A 22,152-nucleotide genomic window follows, 5' to 3' on the forward strand; every position below is an offset into this window, starting at 1 on the left:
AAGATGAAGCAGAGCAGAGGGGACACTAGGCAGAGGAGATCGTGCTTTTAGATACAGGGAGATGGGAAGTACAGGGAAATGTGACTATATCCTAAGACTACAATATTGGAGAGGGGCTCTGGGGCAGATGGAGAGAAATTTGACATGTCCATGGAACCGTGATTTGTCTCAGCAGCTGACTGACAAAGCGAAAGACCTGAGGAACTGCTTATATCAGTCCCTCCTGCCCTCCCCTTCCCTCCAAGAGTCTCTACATTTTAACATTTTATTTGTAGTGCTTTAAATAAAATGTGTACTCCTTGCTCTTGGGATATATTTAAGCATAAACATACTTTGATATCTTTAAGGATCTCATTTTTTTAATTTGAGAGAGAGAGCGAGAGCATGAGAGTGTGCCAAGTAGGGGTGGGGGGCAAAGGGAGGGAGGGAAAGAGAGAGAGAGAGAGAGAGAGAATGAATATCTTAAGCAGGCTCCTTGCTCAGCACAGAGCCCAATGTGCTCGCACCTACAATCCTGGGATCAGGACTTGAGTGGAAATCAAGAGTTGGATGCTCAACCGACTAAGCCACCCAGGTGCCCCTTGGGTTCTAATGTCTATGCTACATCTTTGCACACTTTATCTTGCCCCCACTCACTTCAGTTTTCCCCAAGACCTTATTCAAAATGTGGAGAGAATGGACCCACTTGGACTCTCTTTCTCCTTGGTTGTCTGCTCCTTTAATTCCAGCTCTCGCCTTGCTCCGTAAAACCGTGCTTGATCCTGTCTTGCACTTATTCTTATCTTTAGATATATGTGTTATTCATGTTTTTAAAAGCCTGGATGCTGACCAGTCATCTTGAACATCTTGCAAGGCAAAGTTATTGAAAATTGGGGCAATAGTTAATCACCTTTGTATCCCAGCAGGAAGGTAGGAAAGATGCCGTAGTTGGGTCAACTCAACCCATGCCTGAGAGTACACCTGGGTGTTATTCAAATCAAGACTGAGGAAGGAAAGTTAATTTAAACATAGCCTATGTGTATCTGAATTGGGCAATTGCTGTGGGGAATAAAAAGACAAAGAGGCATTCAAGGAAGCGCGAACACACAGAAGGGTAACAGAGTGGTAGCAGAATCATGGCGTCCCTAAAAGGTCCACACCCTAATCCTTGGAAACTGTGCATGTGTTCCTTTACACAACAAAAGAATGTGTAGATATGATAAAATCAAAGCTCTGAGATGGGAAGTTAGCCTGGATTATCCAGCTTGGCCCAGTGTAATCACATGGGGCCTTTATGTGAAAGAGGGAGGCAAGGAAGTCAGTTATGCAATATGAGAATTGACTGGCCAATGTTGGCTATGAACAAGAAATGAAAACAGGTTCTAGAAGCTGAAAAAGGCAAAAGGGAACAGAGCTCTGCCTCATCTTGATTTTAGTTCAGTAAGTAAGACCTGTTTTGGACTTCTCCTCTTCAGACCATGAGATAAGATATTTGTGTGTTTTTTTTTAAGCCACTGATCTTGTGGTAATTTGTTACAGCAGCAATAGAAACTAATACAAACAGCAAAGTTAAATGAGACACAAATCCAGAAAATGGTGCCATGGGTCAGTAGCCAGAAATTGTCAAATATTGGGTTTTCTACTATAATGCGATATATGTATCCTCCCCTACTAAAACAACAACAACAACAACAACAACAACAACAACAACGACAACAAATGCTTCTGTCTGTAAAATCAAGCATGAAAAGTAACTGGGCTCTAAGTGAAAGTATGATTGTGGCAAATCACTCAAAGCTTATGGAGTTTAGAATCAGAGCACTACTAAAACAATAACAACACCAATACAAATACTGGTACAGTTAATCTCTGCTGGCATGGCATTTACCTCTTGCTTTCTCCTTGAGAATGGAACGTTCATAGGGCAGTTGTTTCTGATAGTGATCTGCTTCATGAAAATTAAAAGTACAATCTTGGGACGCCTGGGGGGCTCAGTTGGTGGAGTGTCCAACTTCAGCTTAGGTCGTGATCTCATGATCTCATGGTTTGTGAGCTCGAGCCCCGCATCTGGCTTACTGCTATTAAGCGCAGAGCCAGCTCCAGATCTTCTGTCCCTCTCTCTTCCCCTCCCCCGCTCATACTGTTTCTCCCTCAAAAATAAAATAAACATTTTTTTTTTAAAGTACAATCCTGAGATAGCCTTCTTGGTCAATCATTTCTTTTTAAGCACTGGAGGAAATGTCTCTGCAAATTCTTCATTTCCACTTACAACTTCCCTAGACATATTGGAAAGTCCAATTTCTTGAAGTTATGAAACCAGTTCCTACTTGCACTAATGGGAGACGCTTTGGCAAGATGCTCGGAGTCTCAGATTTTCTTCGAGTTTTCATTTGGTGCTAAAACTTTCTATTTAACTCTGAAACCCTTGCTGATCATTGCTTCCAAATGGTGATCTGCTTGGAATAATTGAGCAAAAGCAGACTGTAATTGGTGGAAACAGTGAGCGCTAGGAATTTAAATGAAGGTGGCAGTGTGGTGGCAAAGGCCTCCTGCTGGTGGCCTTGAGCAGAGCCTTGAGAATGGGTAAGACTGTGGAGGGTATGGAGTAACTTCCAGGCGGAGCGAAGAACAATGGCGGCACCATCCAACCTGGGGTGTGCCTGGTGAACTGTGTTTGGCTCCAGTACCAGTGGCTGGCACAGTCACGATGGCTGCAGGTGGCAGACCTCCTATCCTCGGGGTTGTTTCTCATGGTCTTGGACTGCAGGCACCAAGAAGCTTCTCTCAAGGAGGCAGTGCCACCCCTACGCTCCCGCATACGTACACTGTGACTTCCTCACGTATCCTTCAAGCTGTCTCGCCCCTGTAACTCCCCCTTCACGTCAGCCTCCTGTGATTTTGTGGCCCTGGAACTCTTAGAGGAAAAAAAAAATGTACAAGAGCAGGTTCTAGACATGCACGCTTTTCCAACTTTTCCAGCACAAGGTCCTTCCACAATTTCAGTGCCTCTGCCTATCACAGATACCATTGAGAGAAAAAGCCTCACCAACAAAGTCACCATAGGGTGGGGAGGTGGCCTTCAAATGCACACCCCACGGACAGATATTAGAACCTCCTGTATATTAATGTGTACAATGAATTTGTACCCATTTCTCAGCCTGAGCCACTCTTACCCCACGTCTGTTCTTCATCCTCCCTGACCTGTGGGGTCGGTCCCCACTCCTCCACCTCCTCCTCCTGCCCACATTCCTCTCGGTGCCTCTTTCCCCGCTTTGCCCTTCAAATGCATCCTCTAAATTGGAAGATGACAGTTGCGCTCGGAAGGGCTCCGGGCTCCTCACTGTGCACCCTAGAAGATCTTTGTGTGGTGCTTCTGTCCTTGCCAGTTGCCAGATCTATCCTGTTTGTGGTACTGGACTTGGGGCTGGCCTTATCCTTTGTTCCAAAAGAGCGTGCATTCATCACAGCTTTTCTAGAGTCTCTCCTGCCTGTTTGCCTGCTGTTCGTTCAGAAGTAACTCAGTGATGGCTTAATGTCTGGGCCGCACAGCATGCCCAGTCAGAGAAGAAATAAGTCCTTAAGGGCATTCAAAAGAGAGCCACAAGGACAACCGGGGGAAACTGAGGCCACACAACCCGGAAAAGAAGGCAGGACGCTGGGGGACTTGTAAATGTGACTTAGAGGGGGTGCTCTGTCACGATCACAAGATTCAGAAAGAGACTGGAGGATGAGCTATGTGTGTGCAACTTTTTCCAGTCACGTATTCAAGAAATAATAATGAAAAATGAGTTCCGCGCAATGGATTAGTAAGTGCCGATAAGGCACGGATTGAATATGTAAGTGAATTGGATTTAAATTACGCATTAAGGAGCTCTTTCGAGGGCAATTATCAGTCCTCCTTTGGAAGACTTTAAAAAGAGGATCGATTAAACTAGGTTTAAATGGGGACTGTGGAAAGCAAGAGGAGGAAAGGGTTATGGAGGGAGCTTTCTCGGTGCAGCGCCCTCAGCCCCGCCCGCCCGTGAGCAGCACCTGCAGGTGTAAATATTTGCCTGCCCCTTGTTCAGCAAATCCTTGTCCGGCCACACCCACCTGCTTCCAAGGGGGCCCATGATAAACTGGTGCAGTGACAATGATATTGGCCTTGGTGTTCTAAAAGAGGCACATGAAGTAGTGTGGACCTTGGCCTTCAATTAACATCACAGAGAAATGAACTCCCATCATCCCACTGGATTAGCAACATGATCAGGTGGTTTTTTTCCACCTACTATATTCCAGGACAATGCTCCAGGGAAAAGTCCAGAGAGTCAGCACTAGCTCAGTACAGTACCCGGCGCGGGGCGGGGGAGCACTGGAGGAAAAAGAAAAGGACTTACATGTTTTTCAAAACTGCTGCCAAAAGATAAGGTTGTTTATGCAACTCGTAACACTGATCAGGGGAGGACTGCGAAACCAGGATGGAAAGAACTTCGGTCGGCTGATAAATACACAATTCACATCAGCCAGGCAGGGAGAAGGGTTGAGTAAGGTCTTCGTGTACCAAGAGTCAAGGAGCAGTACCTCGAAGGCATATCTGGGGCGAGGTATCTTACTTCATTTGTATGGAGTGATGATTTGGAGTCTACATTCAGAAAAACAATTTTTCTAACGGAGCACCAGGCCACAGACACAGGCCTCTTAACAGACCCAGATGGTCAGTGGATTAAAATGATGACTTCCCATGTCCTGGGTGCCAGATGGCTCTCCTATTGGCCTCACACTGACCTCTAGGTAGCAGAACCTTACCATCAGGGAGCAGGCATTGGGGAGGAATTGAGGCCAACTGGGGTGTTATAAAAGGAGTCGGTCATCTGTGAGTCCTGGCTATTACCGGGAAGTGATCTAAAAAAATGAAAATAGATATGCATATCAGAAGTCAGAACAGACCTTTTACTGAAAGGCAATCTGGAGAAGTCCATTGACTTCAAGGGATTAAAACCCCATTGATCTCTGGGTGGAGACACTGAAATCTCCTCCTGGGCTCTGAGTGTGACCAGACCGCGCCTTTGGACCTCTGTCTGGTGGGCAGGCTCCAGTGGAGGAAGCCTTACTTGGATCCTTTTGTGGACGAACAGAGACTTTGATGAATGCTTCTTTGGCAATGACAAGCTTTTTGCACCTATCATTAGAGTCAGGAGGCAAGTTCCAAAACCCTTCTCAAGTGGAACTTGAGGAGATCCAAGGACGTGTCATAAAGCCTGGGGAATTTACCACTAGGCACAAGGACATAGCCACAACATAGGGGAGTATGGATGTGGGACTCCAATCCAGCCATGGGCAGAGTTCTCATCAGAGGGCACTCCACCGGCTATGCTGAGGCAGCTCTCCCAGGATGATCCCAGCTCAGAGGAGATGGTCTAAGGTGTCCGTGTGACGATTAATGACATTGGATCTTTCTCCAGTGTCAGTGTGGGAATCATGAGACTTCAGATTAAGATTTAAATGTTGGCCAAAGGCTTCTGTGTGAATTATATTTTTAAGTTGTGACTTCCTTCCTGTATGTTGTGGCCGGTGCACAAACTGGAGGAGGGACAGGTGGTGTCACTCTACCAGAGACGTTTCTCCAGATTTCTGGGTGGATTCTTGAGTCAACAGAAATCGGACGGTGCTGAGAAGTAAGGTAGCCCCTTCGAGTATGAGCTCCTGGTCCCAGAGACAGAGTATTGAGCACATGGATCCATCCATCCATTCCTATTTGGAGCTGAAGCCTCAGGAACAGTAGGAGAGGTAATTTCTGCAACAGGGTTTGCTGTTCCACAGCTGAAAGAGGAAGTAAAATTGAAGGCAGGCAGGCAGCATTTTGAAAATACTATGGAGTTCACTGAGAGTTAACAAAGCAATCTGTCTTTATTTTATTTTTTTCCCCAAAGCAATCTGTCTTTGAAACCTCCTAAGAAATTGTCGCTGGGGATGCATCTTTTCAGACTCTTGGGATGGTCTGTCTTGTAGCTGCTGTGAAATGGAAGAATTTCCCCAGCACCATTATTGCTTTTTCAGTCACCTGCTGGAAAGACATGTGGAGGATGTGACATACCAAAAGCAGTACCAAACTCCTTGCCAAGAGGAAATCCCTGGTTAGTTGCTTCCCCGTAATGCTTTTTCATAAAATGGTGCTTAAACCATTTTTCTATAGACGATGTTGTCTCAAATAGCTTGTTCTGTGACCAGATCATCTCGTTTTCTTTCCCTCGTCTCTCTATTTCTGAGTTCTGTCTGGCTTTAAATGTGTAAACCTTTCGACCACTGAGATCATTCTCAGAACTGGGTTAGGAGGACAAAGTGTTGAGATAGAAGGAAATTTTAGCCAGCAATTTCCCAATAGCACAAGATTTCCTTTTCCTCCTTTTTTTTCTTCTTCACAGGGGAGCGGGGTATGTGGGGTGAGGACATGCCAAGCTGCCTAGGCAGGAAATACTGTCCCGTGACACCAAATTTAAAAGGAAGAGATTTTTGAAAAATGGCAACATATTTTAGTTTACTTCTTTCGTTTTGCTCAATGCCACTGACTTCTTCATGCTTTGTAGCTGTTCAAAATGTTGCTTGCAACTCTCAAAGTGAGCCCCATGAAACTGACTTGAGTGGCTATGCTTTTCCTAAAATGCTGGGGCTTTTTTTTTTTTTTTTTTAAAGGTTAATGTGTTTTTTCAGTTGGTCAGAGGATATTTAGAGACCATCCCCTGGGTGCACAGTGATGTCATGGGTCTTCAGGGATAGCAATTAAAGAGCAGGCTTAGGTTCTGCCCAGCTGTATTTACAGCCTTATGAAGGGGGAGGCCTTGTGTAGAATGAAAGGCCCTACTCCTAGAGCTGGCAGGTTGGGATGTAGGCAGCGAAAGTGGCAGGGAAGGGGCCCCGCTGTGGGGGAGATCAGCAGAAACATTCGTCTGGGATCCCAAATTCAAAATTATACTGGGTTCTGGCAAAAAATAAAAGGAAGTGGCCCAGGTAGTGTGCGCCACTGAGAGACGCTGGCAGGGAAGAGGGGACATGAGGGGTAAGGCAACTGTGATGCGTGCGTGGTCATTCCAGACCTGGGCTCTCCCCTCTCCTGTTTCCACACACATCTGTCCACACCAGTCATCCACCCCCAGTCCTCTTCCACGCTGCGCTCTCTCTAAAGAGAGAGGCTGTTTGTCATGGAAACAGTATGGCTTTGGAATAAGCCAGACCTGGGTTCGAATCTTCTGTCTGTGTATTGTTACAATGTTAGACTTTATGATCCTTCCCTGTAAAATGGGCGCACCAATACCTACCATTCAGGGTACTTGGGAAGACTGAAATACATAATGTGCGTGTCACACAGCACGGTGCCTGGCACACGACAAACGCTCAGTGGAGGCTTGTTCTTCAAGCCCCTTAGAGGGAGCCAGTCACAGGGATTTGTTCACATTTCTGTGTGGGTGGAACAGACAGGGCATTGAATCTGGCTCTGCTGCTCCCCAGCTGTGAGGTCCCCCAAGCTCCCCGCTTCCCAAAAAGAACATGATATTAGAAGGTCATTGTCAGGATTGGAAAGAGAAAACAGTAGAGCTGGTTTCCATCTTTAAACTTCTTTGTAATGTGCCATCTGTACACCCCGAAATGCCCCATGTGCAGCTGTACCCCTGACATTGCCTTAGCTGGACCCCCTTCGGGAGCCCCAGCCAGGGATCTAAGCTGCCTCCAGGTCCCAGGGACGGCCACTTCCAAAACAAGCCTTGCTTCACTTTCCATTTTTACAACTGCCTTCACTGTTCAGTGTGACCTGATTTTACCTGAGAAGCCAATTCCAGCGTCAGGATAGAGTTCCCCTGAGCTCCGACCAAGCCTCATTTGTCAGAGTGTCTTCTGCCCTATCACACTTGTCCTACCCGTCTCCTTTCCAGGGCTGGTCTTGCAGGCAGCAGCTTGATTTGTGCCCATGAAGGGAAAACCGGGCTCAATAAACCTAAGAGAAAATCCAATAGTCTAAAGAAGTCTGTGCTCAGGTGTCCAGGGGAAATGACCTTGTTTCATAAGGGACAGTTATTGCTAGCTCATTAGCATTATTGTGCGTCCAGACTTCATGTGTGCAGGAGAGGAGAAATAATTTCCCTCTACCTTTCTGAGTTCTTAGCCGAGACCTCTGTGATAGCAGACAGATTAGCAAGAGAAAAACAGATGTTCATTAACATGTATACCTCCTGTATATACCTGTATATACTAATATAATGTATATGTGTATGCATTTACATGTATACTTATGTGTGTGGGAGATACTCAGGGACAAATGAACAACTCAAGTGAGTTAGGATTTGGGTTTAAAAGCCATCTTAATAGAGAAAGGGGAAGGAGAATATAGGCCTTTCAGGAGAGAGGAAATGATTTTTAGGAAAGAAAAATGGGCCCTTGGAAGAATAGATGGGTGGTGTGACAGTTTGTGACAAAGTTAGTTTGGGTGCGGGGTTGACTTCTAGGCTCCTTTCCTGTGACAATAGTCAGTTCTCCCAGGTTGATGAGACTCACAGGAGGGGATTTATGACAACTGAGTTCCCCTTGGAGTATCTGCCTTTAGGCAGATGAGGGGAGTTCAGAGAAAGCCTCTCCCCGTATTTGCTTACAGCTCAAAATAATCAATATACAGAAGCACTGGGGTGCCTGGGTGGCTCAGTTGGCTAAGTGTCTGACTTCAGCTCAGGTCATGATCTCACAGTTTGTGGGTTCGAGCCCTGCATCAGGCTCTGTGCTGACAGCTCAGAGCCTGGAGCCTGCTTCACATTCTGTGTCTCCCTCTCTCTCTGCCCTTCCTCTGCTCACACTCTGTCTCTCTCTGTGTCAAATATAAATAAACATTAAAAAAATAATAAAAAATGTAAAGAAAAACTCACTGAAGCAGCATATTTGGGGGTGCTATGTCATATTTTGGGGTGGCACATTCTGTTGCCCTTCATGTGCGATCACTGATAAAAGATGACAGTTTTGAAGAGAAAACCAGGAGCACCTTTGGGACCCGTTGAAGGCAAAATAAGGGCTCTGCTGTCCCTTCGCATAAGCGGTCCCATACAATGTACACAGGCATCGGGTATTTAATGAAACGCTCTCAAGTGGGTAGGAGGCAGGAGACTAGGAAGATTTCCCTGGTATCTTGCACAGTGAGTGTGAAATGCAAGTTTTTGCCAGTGTTTACACATCCCCTGCCAAAGCCCAAGGAGGAACGGAGTAAATGGCCGCGAGGGAGAGGGGTTTGATTATCAGATGGTTAAATGTGGCATGATAGCGTTCTACGAGAAGTTTTGAAACAAGTCAACATATGTTCCCTTTGCTTCCCACAGACCCGAACAGAAAACATCTGGAGGTACACACAGCGGCGCTACGTGAAACATCTGTGTGTGACTCATACGCTGGGCTGCTTGCTCTTTGCCGGCTCTTGACTCCATTCCCACCCTTCCCGCCTTTCTCCAGAGGGACCGGAAGCCTGTGAACTACACTTCCCAGACTCCCCAGCGGGCTGGCTTCCACTTAGCTTCTACCCGTGGGGCAGACAGCAGTGGGAGGCTGCAAGGGAGGTGGGAGAAAAAGCCAATTTTTCTTCCATGTCTGCTGAAGGCTTTGGCAACAGCAGGTGAATGTGGGTTTGTGCTCAGGTGGTAGAGTTTCAACAGCAGTGGGGCAGGGGGGCTTCTGCAGCCTCTGCAGGGCAGAGTTCCCGAGCTCTGGCTCTGGCTCAGGCAGCAGCAGCAGTGACAGGCAACCCTGGGTGGGAGTTCAGCCTCCTGGCTTCCTGAAAGATGGCCCGACAAGAGCAGTGGAGCAGTGGGTATACCAGCAGCCTCAGCAGCAGAGCGGCTGCAGATTCTGGATCACACCATTTTTTCTTGGGCTCATTCAGCCTTGGGATGGTAGTCGCTTCCTGCTGTTACTGATCTCTGAATGATCTCAGCTTCCTTTTCATTTTCCTCCAGCCCTTCACATGTTGTGAACCGCCCCTCTGTTTGAAATTCCTATAGTAGTTTCTGTCCTGCTGACTGGACACTGACCGACGTAGACACATATAAACTAAACACAAACATTGAAGGCAAACCAAACTACCGTTTCACTGTGTTTAATCCCCTATTCCACCTGTATTTTGGAATTTACAGAAAGGAAAGGATAGGCAGCACTTTACCCCCCAAATTTAGCAAAATTCAGTTCCTGCCGTATGTCCTGCAGGTTCCACCAAGCCGGAAAAGAAGTTACACAAGTATTTTATCGTTTGTATTTATTTTAATGTTTATTTATTTTGAGAGAGAGTGTGCACGAGTGTGGGAAGGGGCAGACAGAGAAGGAGAATCCCAAGCAGGCTCTGCGCTGTGAGCACAGAGCCAGATTCGGGGCTCGATCTCGTGTACTGTGAGATCGTGACCTGAGCTGAAACCAAGAGTCAGGTGCTCAACCAACTGAGCCACCCATTTGCCCCAACACAAGTATTTTATTTTAATTTTTATTATTTAAAAAAATTTTTAATGTTTGTTTATTTTTGAGAGAGACAGAGAGAGAGACAGACAGATAGAGCATGAGCAGGGGAGGGGCAGAGAGAGAGGGAGACACAGAATCCGAAACAAACAGGCTCCAGGCTCTGAGCTGTCAGCACAGAGCCCGACACAGGGCTCAAACCCACGAACTCATGAACTGTGAGATCATGACCTGAGCTGAAGTCGGACGCTCAGCCAACTGAGCCACCCAGGCACCCCAACAACACAAGTATTTTAAAAGAAGAAATTTTCCTTGAGGGAGGCCTGTCTCTGACCTTAGTCTTTTTTAAAAAAATGTTTTTTAGTGTTCATTTATTTTTGAGAGAGAGAGAGAGAGAGAGAGAGAGAGAGAGAGAGAGAATGCAATTGGGGGATGGACAGAGAGAGAGGCAGATACCAAATCTGAATCAGGCTCCAGGCTCTGAGCTTTCAGCACAGAGCCTGACGTGGGGCTCAAACTCATGAGCCGTGAGATCATGAGCTGAGCTGAAGTCGACGCTTAACTGACTGAGCCACCCAGGTGCCCCTATAACCTTAACCTTTAATGACATTAATAACAGGTATGCTTTCACCAAGTGTTTTTTATATGTCAAGGCTCCCAAATATGTTATTATATTATCAAAATAACTCTAGAATTTAGTTATTAGTCTAATTTCATAATGAGGAAAATATTTTAATGGCACTGGTTGCTTGTTTAGTGGCTAAACGTCCCTCTCTAGTATGCACGCTCTTTGCAGTGTAACCTAGCCGTCCCTCCCATGCAGCAGCGCAGTTTAGTTCTTCACTGCCTCCCCCTTCCCAGAATTGTGAGGACCTTGTGACCTACTCTGGCCTATAGAACGTGCCAGAAGAGACATGCATGTGAGTTCCGGAGCCCCCGCTCAAGAGGTGTGGCAGGTTCTGCCCTCATTCATTTGGACCATTGTCCTATAATGCCTATAACAGCAGCATATATAGCCCTATTAGAGGATGTGAGGCTGTGTGGAGAAGAAACAAAATGCACCAGCTGACAGCCAAGTACCCACTTCTCGCGTGTGAGTGTGGCCATCTTGGACCTTCCAACAAGTTGCCTTTCACTGAAAGCAACTACGTGAGCAAGCCAGACAAAACTAGAAGAGGAACCACCCGGGTGACCCACAGATTTATGAGAAATAAGAAATCATCACTGTTTTCTTTTTTCTTATTTTGAGAGAGAGAGAGCTAGCTAGAGAGCGTGTGAATGGGGGAGGGGGAGAGAGAGAGAGGGAGAAAGAGAATCTCAAGCAGGCTTCTGTCAGTACGGAGCCCGACTTGGGGCTCAGTCTCATGAGCCATGAGATCATGACCTGAGCCAAAATCAAAACTTAGGTGCTCAACCTAATGAGCCACCCAGGTGCCCCTAATCGTTATTTTCTTAAGCCACTAAATCTATAGTCAGCAATATATAACTGATAAAGTGCCATTTGTTGTTTGCACCAAGCCTCTATCCTACCTTCATTTGCTGATAGCATCCCAAATCCCTTCTGTTGTACTTGCTAAGAAGATGCGCATCCCCCTCCTGGTCAAGGGGCATGCATGTGACTTGGACTGGTCCCACTGGATGCTCTGTCTCTGGAATTTGATTCATGACCAGAGGGAGGAAAATTCTGGATAAAACTATTAAGATCTGGTTTCTGCCATGGAGATGCTTTGGAGCTGTTGGTTCTTATCTGCTCCAAATCTTTGCCTGAATCAGTTTCTGATGCTCGTGACCACGTACCCCCAGCTGATATACTGTGACAAATTAAGAAGCCACCTCTAAGTCATTCTGCTGTGGGCAGCAGCACTGCAACTTGAACCCACATCTGTCCTGTTTACCTTCCACGTATCCATGTTGCCTCCAATCTAGTTTCCTCACGTATTTTCGCATCTTGAAGATGCCTGGCCTTTCTCAACAGGCACTTATAAGGACCGATGATCCCGCTGTGAGCTGTAACTTGACATCGATATAGGGTCTCTCACCCAATAAATGTGGTCGTAACCACAGAAGGGGCTTTTTAAACTGGAGAAATAGTGTGTGGAGCACAAAGTGGTGGATTTTTTCGAGATTTATTGAAGTGTAATTGACATATGGCAAAATGTACAATATTTGAGTGCACGTATTTAAAGTGTACAGTTCGAGAAGTTTTGTCATATGCAGCTACCCACAGAACCATCGCCACGGCTGCGATGATGAGCATCCATCACCACCAAAAGTTTCATTTCCTTGTGCCCCTCTGTGAGTCCTCCCCCATCTCTAGCCCCCATCAAGTAAAGCCCATCTGCTTTCTGCCATTATAGATTAGTTCGTACTCTCCAAAATTATATCTAGAAATCACACATCCTGCATCTTTTTCTCTAGTTTCTTCTGTTCAGCATAATCTGGACATTCGTCTGTGCTGTCATATATCAACAGTTTATTCCTTTACATTGCCGAGTACTATTTCATTTGCACAGATAACACCACAGCGTGTTTATCTATTCATTTGTTGAAGGACATTTGGGTCGGTTCTTGTTTTGCGCTATTGCCAATCAAGCTTCTATGAACATGCATGTAGAAGTCTTTGTAGGGACACATGCTTCCATTTCTCTTAGGTAAAATCTAGGAGTGGAATGAGTGGATCATATAATAGGTGTATATCTAAATTTTTAAGAAACTGCCACTCTATTTTCCAAAATACTTAACACTATTTTGCACTCCTACTAGCAGTATGTGAGGGCTCAATTCCTGCACATTCTCGCAAAACTTGTTGTGTTCAGTCTTTTAGATTCTGACCATTTTAATAAGGTATAACGGTGTCTCATTATGGTTTTAATTTACTCTAATGACAAATTCTGTTGATCATATTTTCATGTAGTTATTTTATCTTCTTCAGTGAGGGGTCTGTTAAAATATTTTGACCATTTAAAAATCGGATTTGTTTTTTTATTATTGAATTTTGAGAATTCTTTATATGTTCTGGATATAAGCCCTTTTTCAGATATGTGCTTTGAAAATATTTTCTCCTAGCTTGTGACTTGTCTGTTTTAATAGCATCTTTTGAAGAGCAGGTGTTTTACATTTTGATGAAGTTAAAGTTAATCAATTTGTTTTGAATGCATCGTGTTTATGGTGGTATATGTAAGAGATCTAACCCAAGGTCACAAATATTTCCTTCTAGAAGTTTTATAGTTTTAGGTTTTCCATTTAGTTGTATGATCCATAGTTTTTGTATATTGTGCAAGGTATGGATTGAGCTTTTTGTGTATGGATTACCAGTTGGATTGGCATCATTTGTTGAGATGACACAGTAGAAAAATAGGAAAGACTCATTCTCCATTTACTTGCTTTTGCATCTTTGTAAAACATTGATTCTCCATTCATGTGTGGGTCTCCTGTCCCCTGTCTCAACTTTTTCTTATGCTCCCTCACTTTATTTGTCTATCTTCATGCCAAAACTATTCTTTCTCAATGACTGTACCTTTATAGTAAGCTTTGTGATCTAGTCATATTAATCCCCTTCTTTTTAAATTCAGCTCTTTAAAAAAAAAACCAAAAAACTTGTTTTGGCTATTCTAGGTCTTTTACATTTCCATAAAAATTTTAGAATCACGGGGATGCAAGCTGGTGCAGCCACTCTGGAAAATAGTATGGAGGTTTCTCAAAAAACTAAAAATAGAAGTAGCCTACGACTCAGCAATTGCACTACTAGGCATTTATGCAAGGGATACAGGTGTGATGTTTTGAAGGGACACATGCACCCCCATGTTTATAGCAGCACTATCGACAATAGCCAAAGTATGGAAAGAGCCCAAATGTCCATCGATGGATGAATGGATAAAGAAGATGTGGCATATATACACAATGGAGTATTACTCAGCAATCAAAAAGAATGAAATCTTGCCATTTGCAACTATGTGGATGGAACTGGAGGGTATTATGCTAAGTGAAATGAGTCAGTCAGAGAAAGACAAAAATCATATGACTTCACTCATATGAGGACTTTAGGAGACAAAACAGATGAACATAAGGGAAGGGAAACAAAAATAATAAAACAGGGAGGGGGACAAAACAGAAGAGACTCATAAATATGGAGAACAAACTGAGGGTTTCTGGAGGGGTTGTGTGAGGGGGGATGGGCTAAATGGGTAAGGGGCACTAAGGAATCTACCCTGAAATCACTGTTGCACTATATGCTAACTAATTTGGATGTAAATTTTAAAAAATAAAAAAAAATTTTTTTTAGAATCAGCTTATTACTTTCCACACACATACAAACCTGCTGAGACTCTGATTGGAATTGCACTGGAGAGGCCAATTTCAGGGAGAATGTTCATCTTAACAATGTTGGATCAGTCCTCTTTCTAAGAACATGGTATATATCTCCTTAGTTGTTTAGACCTTCTTTAGTTTCTCTCTGCAGTATTTTATAGTTTTCAGTGGACAGATATTTTAGTTGTGTGAGATTTATTCTTAAATATTTCTGATCTTATTTTAAAAGGTGTTTTTTCTTATAATTTCAATTTCAATGGTTTGTTGTTAGTATGTAGAAATACAATATCCATTCTTGTTAAAACAAAAAAACAAACAAAAAAACCCAAAACTCTTAGCAAACTAGGATTACCTATTTAAGGCAATAGGGAAGGATTTTTATTGGGCTCTCATGCCAATCCAGGCAATGCTATCCGTGTGCTTTTAGCTACGTACCTCACACTGATACCTGCCTACCACATCCTGTTCAACAGAAAGGAATGTCTTTTTATCCTTTGAGAAAACATCCTTTTTGTTCTCAGTGAACATCTTCTCAAATAATAAGTCGGATTGAGAAATGAACAAAATGTGGTGTATACACATGCCATGGAATATTATCCAGCCATAAAAAGGAATAAAGTTGTAAATAAAAAGGAATAAAGGCTACAACATGGAGGGACCTTGAAAACATGTCGCCAAGTGAAAGAAGCCAGTCACAAAAGGACAAAAACCGTATGATTCTGCTTATGTAGGGTACCTGGAATAGACACATTCTTAGACACAGTAAGTAAATCAGAAATTACTAGGGGCCTTACTGTTTAATGGGTACAGAGTTTGAAATGATGACAAAAGTCTTGGCAATGGTGGTGTTGGTGGTACAACCTCGTGAATGCACTTAATGCCACGGTATTGTAAACTTAACAATGGTTAAAATGGTAAATTTTATGTTGTGTGTATTTTACCTTGATATAAACATACCAAAATGAAAATAAAATACTGGATGCCTTGGGCCATCGAATTCCATGCAGGGCCCTTTGCTGAAAGAACAGACAAGACTATGTTTCCAAAGCTTTTCCATCCCAGATCACTTGCAAACTTCCTCTTTTAGCTGGACATCCCCTCCCCAACCATTTCTACTGACCTTACCACTCAGCTTCTAGTCTCAAACCCACCAGTGAAACTTTCTAGAATGACAGAAAGACTGGGGAATGGGTTTATTTGAAGCCATCATTTTTTGGTTTTAATCAAAAATTGTTAAATATTTTAAGAGCAAAATTGCTATATAAAGTAAGCTAAAATATAACTGCGACTTTAGGGGAACTTCATTACACATGGTATCGATTCCCAGCATGTGATCGGCCTGTTTTTATTCTCCTTTGCTCTTCTCTCAGAAAGTAAGAATAAAATGGCCTTGCTTAAATATAACAACCTAACCTCTTGTTATTTCCTTGTATTAGATGGGTTTCTAAAATTTACCTGGAGGTCTCTCAAGCTGGCTCTGTGGCTAGGATGCTTAGAGAATGGTTGTGTTCTTTATAACCACTCATATAAGGTTTGCTTTTTACGTTTCAGGAGGCAGAAAATCCCTTAAAAATTTTCTTTGTAAATAAGACCTTTTACATAGAACTGATTATATATTTCACCTAAGATGGGGAAGCTTTTGCCCAAGAGCAGTGTGCAGGGCTTGAACCTGACTCAAGGTCACCAATTAACCCATTTTTTTTTAACGTTTATTTATTATTGAGAGACAGAGAGAGACAGAGCGTGAGCATGGGAAGGGGCAGAGAGGGGGGAGACACAGAATCCGAAGCAGGCCCCAGGCTCTGAGCTGTCAGCACAGAGCCCAACGCGGGGCTCGAACCCACAAACTGCGAGATCATGACCTGAACCCAAGTGGGATGCTTAACCGACTGAGCCACCTAGGTGCCCCTCAATTAACCCATGTTTGAGAAGAACCTATGTACAATAAGAAGAAATGAATGTGGAACTGGCTGTTAACAGATGCTGATAGTTACTTTTATGTGTCCAACATTATTCTGGATGTTTCTGTGAGGGTGTTTTTGGATGTGATTAACATTGCCCTCCATGGTGTGGGTGGGCCTCATCCAAACAGTTGAAGGCCCAAACAGGACAAAAGCTGACCTCCCCCAGGCGAGAGGGAGTTCTACAGCCGACTGCTTTGGGGCTTGAACTGCATTGGCTCCTTCCCGAGTATCCAGCCTACTGGCTCACCTGCAGATTTGGGTTTGCCAGCCTCCATAGTCCCGTGGGGGTAATTCCATTGGATAAAATTCTTTCTCTGTATACACATATCCTTTTGGTTCTGCTTCTCTGGAGAATCCTGACTAAAACACAGATCTAGGCCTGAGTCCTCTGCTATATATTTGCTGAATAATTTTAGTAAGTCAGTTCACCTCTCTGAGCCTGAATTTCTTCATCTATAAAGTGAGATGTTTATATTACCTTGAAGTGTCCTGGAGAGAACGTATCCACATCACGTGACGTAGCATGGGCACTGAACAAAGGGTAGCTTTTAAGTGGGAACACTACGAACTTGAAACTAAAGAAACCATTTCTCCTCCCCTTAAGGAGCTTATACCCCTTTGCAGGAAACAGAAATAACAATGGGGGTGCTGTGTGCCAATACCAAACCAGTAGCGTTACCTGTTCAGGCTCTTGGGTATGAAGAAAACCAAGCACGCCACCCCCAAATGTGCCACCTTGGCGTAAGGATTGTCTTGAGCTAAAGGAAATTAGCTCTCTCCCCTCTCCCAGTCTAAAAGCAGAACATAAATTTCCATTTATAAAGGCGTGTCTCTTGCCCTATCAAGACAAGAACTCCAGAGAACTCTGAGCCCCAGAGGTGACTCTTATTTGCATGACAAATCTTTCTGAACAACACTATTTACTTTTCCTTCCCTTAACTTCCCATAAGTTACCGCCAGAAACCCCCAACTCCTTTTCCTTTGTCTCGCCTAAAATGATATGTGTGTATGTATACATATATACACACATATATACATATATACACACATATATACATACATACGTATACATGTGTGCGCATATGCCCCAAATACTAATTCCCTCCTTGAATCATGTCTCTTTGCGAACTCCAGTGCATTCTGATATAACGAAATCTGTTCTTGTTTTTTTTTTTTTTTTCTTGTTAATCTGTCTTCTGTCAACTTTATTTGCAGGTCCTCCAGCTATTGAATGTGGGAAGGTAGAGAAAAAGAAAGGTTTATCTCCCCTATCGTATCACTCAAAATATAGGAGATTTTGTGATTAAGGCTTGACCCCCTGAACAGATATTACCAATCTCCAGTCTTAAACCTATTCTTCTCCTCTTGAATTGATGGTATATCGACTTAGAGACAATAATAACAAAGATATTTAGACGAGTAACACTGGCAGCTAATTAGGTAGAATAGCTGGAAAAGTCTATTTAAGAGCAAAATAGTCCAAAAAAAAAAAAAAAAGTAAAGGGATCCATAATCATAGGTGGATTATAGTCAGTTTATTTTTGTTAGATGTTGAAATTAGATCTGTCGAGTTATATATTGTCTGAACTTCAGTTTTGCTCATCTATAAAATTCGGTTAGTGGTATAGGGGGAATGCAGCGAAAGCTCGAGTCCTTGAATAATGGAAAGACAAATCGTTGACAGTCATGGAGTCAAAAACTTTACCAAACCCCAGGCTAGGTGGTCCCAAGGCAAAGACAAGTGGAATTAACAGAGAATCATATTTTATTTTTATTTTTTAGGTTGATTTATTTAAGTAATCTCTACACCCAAGGTGGCAGTCATACCCATGACCCTGAGATCAAGAGTCTCATGCTTTTCCAACTGAGCCAGCCGGGTGCCCCGAGAATTGCGTTTTAATGACAGAGATGACAGGGTAAATGGAGAAAGGAGATTGATTCTGGAAAAATGGAAAGAACATCAGAAATACTGGGAACCTCCTGATTCTGAGGGCCTGTTCAAGAATTTAATCTTCAAAATACTTTCCCAACCTCATTTTTAGTGAAGGAAGTTATATTAAAAAGAGTAATATGGAGAACTTGTGCCTCTATGAACCAGAATAAGTCTAGATTCTACAACACTCAGGGTGACCAGTTGGTCGAGGCAAAGGAACGTGGAGACTCCTGATGTCAGTGACCTAGGGCTACTACAACTGGCCGTCCTGACCTTAAGAGGATTCTAGGTGAGCCCAGAAGACAAGATATTTTGTCAGACCCAAGTTCAACCATGTGGCCCTCATGGAGTATATAACATACTGTTTGTTGATCAGGCCAGTACCCAAGGAGGAGTCAGCTGTGTGCATGCCTCCGTGCAGGGATTCTCCAACGTCCAGTTTACAGATGAACACAGAAGGGGCCATGGAAGCCTGCAGAGTATGCGTTCCTTTTCTGCTCTTTTCCTGCACAGGTGCCAATGCATTAAAAGTGAGAGCAAAGGGGAAGCCTGTGTTTTGATTAGGTGCCGAGCAATATTTGCACTCTGATTCCTGTCCTAGACTACAGAGAAAGGGATTCTACAAACTTATATTTGGAGAGGGGATTTCTTGTTACTCCCTAAATTCCTAACTTCAGCTCAGCTATCCCATCAATACAGAGGGGTTTTCTTCACTGAGTCATAAAGATAACCTCCAGGCTGTCTCCAGAGGTAAGAGGAAGTTGCCTTATATTAGCATTTTTAACGTATTTTTAAGAAGTGCAATTCATTTAACAAAAATTTAATACACATCAATTCTTTATGTTTATTGCTATTAATTTTTGCAGAGAAAAAAAAGGTCCCAACCCTCAAAGATTTTATAACTGGGAATCAAACATAAAATTAACTAAGGCTATACACAAAGTACACTTATATTATTGATTTTAATAAAGGAGCACTAACCTTCATGGAGGATCTCCTATGTTCCCGGTACTGGCATAGAAACTTTCATTTACCCCTCTGATTAGGCTGCCCACCTCAGTGAGAGATACTATCTGCATTTAACAAAAGAAAGCTCTAGGCTCAGAATGGTTAAGGAACCAGGTCCTCCCACCCAGAGTTTTGATTCAAATTCCAGGAATCGTTCTACTACATCAAACGTGATGATAAGTATCACAAGCTTTTATCAAGAATGATCACTGGATTTTGCTGTGTCCAAAAGCACACCATTTCCTTGGCTTCCCTGAACAGCCCCACTCCCAGCTGGACAAGTACAAGGCCTTATAAGTACAACTCGTCTGCATTCCATTGGCATAAATTCCTATCACACAGCCTTTTCCCTTCCCTATTTCCCATCCTCTGGCTTTTAAAGAGGTAGTTGCCCTTCAAGGAATTTTTTTTTTTTTTTTTTTTTTTTTTTTTTTCTTACAAACACCAAAGGAGCTCCCTTTTAAAAACTTTTTTTAGCAACAACTCTGTGGAATCATTCAACACATGACAATTTTGTGTGACCATATGTTCCTGTTGGTTTTGTTCTCGGAGTGGTCACAAAGCTAAGTGCAAGGCCAGGAGCGAAAAAGAAGTTAAACTGATGGTATGACTTTCTATCAGCTTTCTCTGCTGTTTTGTGGTGGGTGAGCCCTCACACATCACATATACGTACACACCTTTATGTGATATTTATAAGTGCATCTGAGAAGAATGGAAGTTTCACGTTGACCAGTTAAGGTAGACCATGACTTGGCCATTCTAAATGTCACGCAGATAATGCCCAAAAGAGCTCATCCCCAAATCACATGTTGGCTCTCAATTGATCATTTTGTTAACGTTAAGATTAGACAGGAAATGTTGTTTTTAGAGAGTCTGGAATTTTAATAAGTCTAAAGACTCCTGATGGTCTTATTTATTTTATTTGCAGGGTTCCCCAAAGGAATTTCACGGCGCACTCCACAGCCAGAAGTAAGCATCTTCTTACTTAGCAAAACAAAAGTTGATGGACACAGACGGAGAGTCCCACCCTGGTGTATCCGTGGTACAAAGATGTGAGATTGGGAACAAAGAAAGAAGCAGACCACAATGGGTGGCAGCACGTACCGATATTAAAAGGACCAGCAAATAGTGCAAAAGTAAGTTTGAGCGGGGAGGTTTTCTGTGCCTTTTAAAATGATGTAAAAAGAACACTGGAATCAGGCCAGAGGGGAGAAACGGTAGCCTCAAGGGGCTTTTGCTGGCTGCAGGACACCAGCCTGGTATCCTAGTATCATTCAAAAGCTGAACTGATTCATCCACACACATGAACATACAAACAGGAACACACACATTTAAAAAAAATGGTTCCTGGAGTGGCAGCGTGTCCTCTTTTAATTCACCCCTAGCTCAATGCCATTTAGTTAGTTTTATTACTCCTTCTAATAAACAGGCTGGGGAGGTTTGCTATGAAAGGGTTTAATGGTGAAGAACCAATATGCAAGGTCCTAGAAATATAACAACACCTGTTACAACAAAGGTCCTTAACAATACGTGCCTGCTTTCTAGAGCTTTGGGGGGAACTCGTTAAACTAAGGGACACAGACATTCGTATGTGGGCTTATGTGCCTCTGAACTTCATTACCAGGTGCTTTGTTACAATGAAAGCAAGTCTCAGACTGAATTTGGCCATAAAATAAACATTTGGAAGCCAGCAGGCATGAAAAAGTTGTACAACCAGTTCTGTAAACTCAGTGAAGTACAGTTCTCTGTCCTACTGGCTCTCAGACAAATTCCTTGCATAACAGACTCGCTTAAGGCAGATGTGACAACATTCTAACAGCAAGATTTAGCTCCACGTTCAGTCAGAGTCAGGTGAGAGAAACTTCCTACAAAGCTGTGGATACAGATCGGTTTCAAATCCTAAAACAGAGATTGCATTGGGAAGGGCATGCATTATCAACTGTTCTGTTGATACTTGTTTGTTTTGTTTTTGGGTTGTTTGTTGTTGTTGTTTGTTTTGTTTTTAAGTAGGCTCCGTGCCTAGCTCAGAGCTCAACTCGGGGCTTGAACTCATGACCTTGAGATCAAGACCTGAGCTGATATCAAGATTCAGACTCTTAGCTGACTGAGCCACCCAGGCGCCCCGATAATACCCTGTTTTAAGTAAGGTCAGGAGTGTCTGATACAGTATTTTCAACAAACTCATGTATCTTGAACATCATTAATGCCACCAATGACCATTACTTCTAAGATCCATTATGCTAAACAACAAAGCCGTGGGTTCTTATGGGGAGTGGAGACAGGGGAAGTGCTTTCTAACAGCCTCTAGAGCATCTGATACTCCTTCAAATTCCAACAAACGTTCCCCGGAGTGTGTATTCATCCTCTGATAGAGTCTTTCAACATTACCTGCACCTGCACCAGAGACTGATCCCACACTGCCTATGCTGAAGTCCTTTGAGGGTCATTGCAGACGTTATAGCATTTCTGTTAAGACATTTTATTGTTTCTAATCAGAGCCCAGTCAGGGGA

The 22,152-nt window shown here is 43.3% G+C and overlaps 1 long non-coding RNA gene across 1 annotated transcript; it reads left to right on the plus strand.

Annotated features, from left to right (window-relative positions):
• The first annotated feature begins 444 nt into the window (after nucleotides 1-444).
• Nucleotides 445-14,576, plus strand: LOC125923915 (uncharacterized). The gene is made up of 3 exons (XR_007458193.1): nucleotides 445-5,745; nucleotides 5,889-6,092; nucleotides 9,309-14,576. It is a non-coding gene; the product is annotated as an uncharacterized LOC125923915 (long non-coding RNA).
• Nucleotides 14,577-22,152: the final 7,576 nt, after the last annotated feature.

The sequence above is a fragment of the Panthera uncia genome, chromosome B1, assembly GCF_023721935.1.
Source record: "Panthera uncia isolate 11264 chromosome B1, Puncia_PCG_1.0, whole genome shotgun sequence".
In the NCBI taxonomy this organism is placed as follows: domain Eukaryota; kingdom Metazoa; phylum Chordata; class Mammalia; order Carnivora; family Felidae; genus Panthera; species Panthera uncia.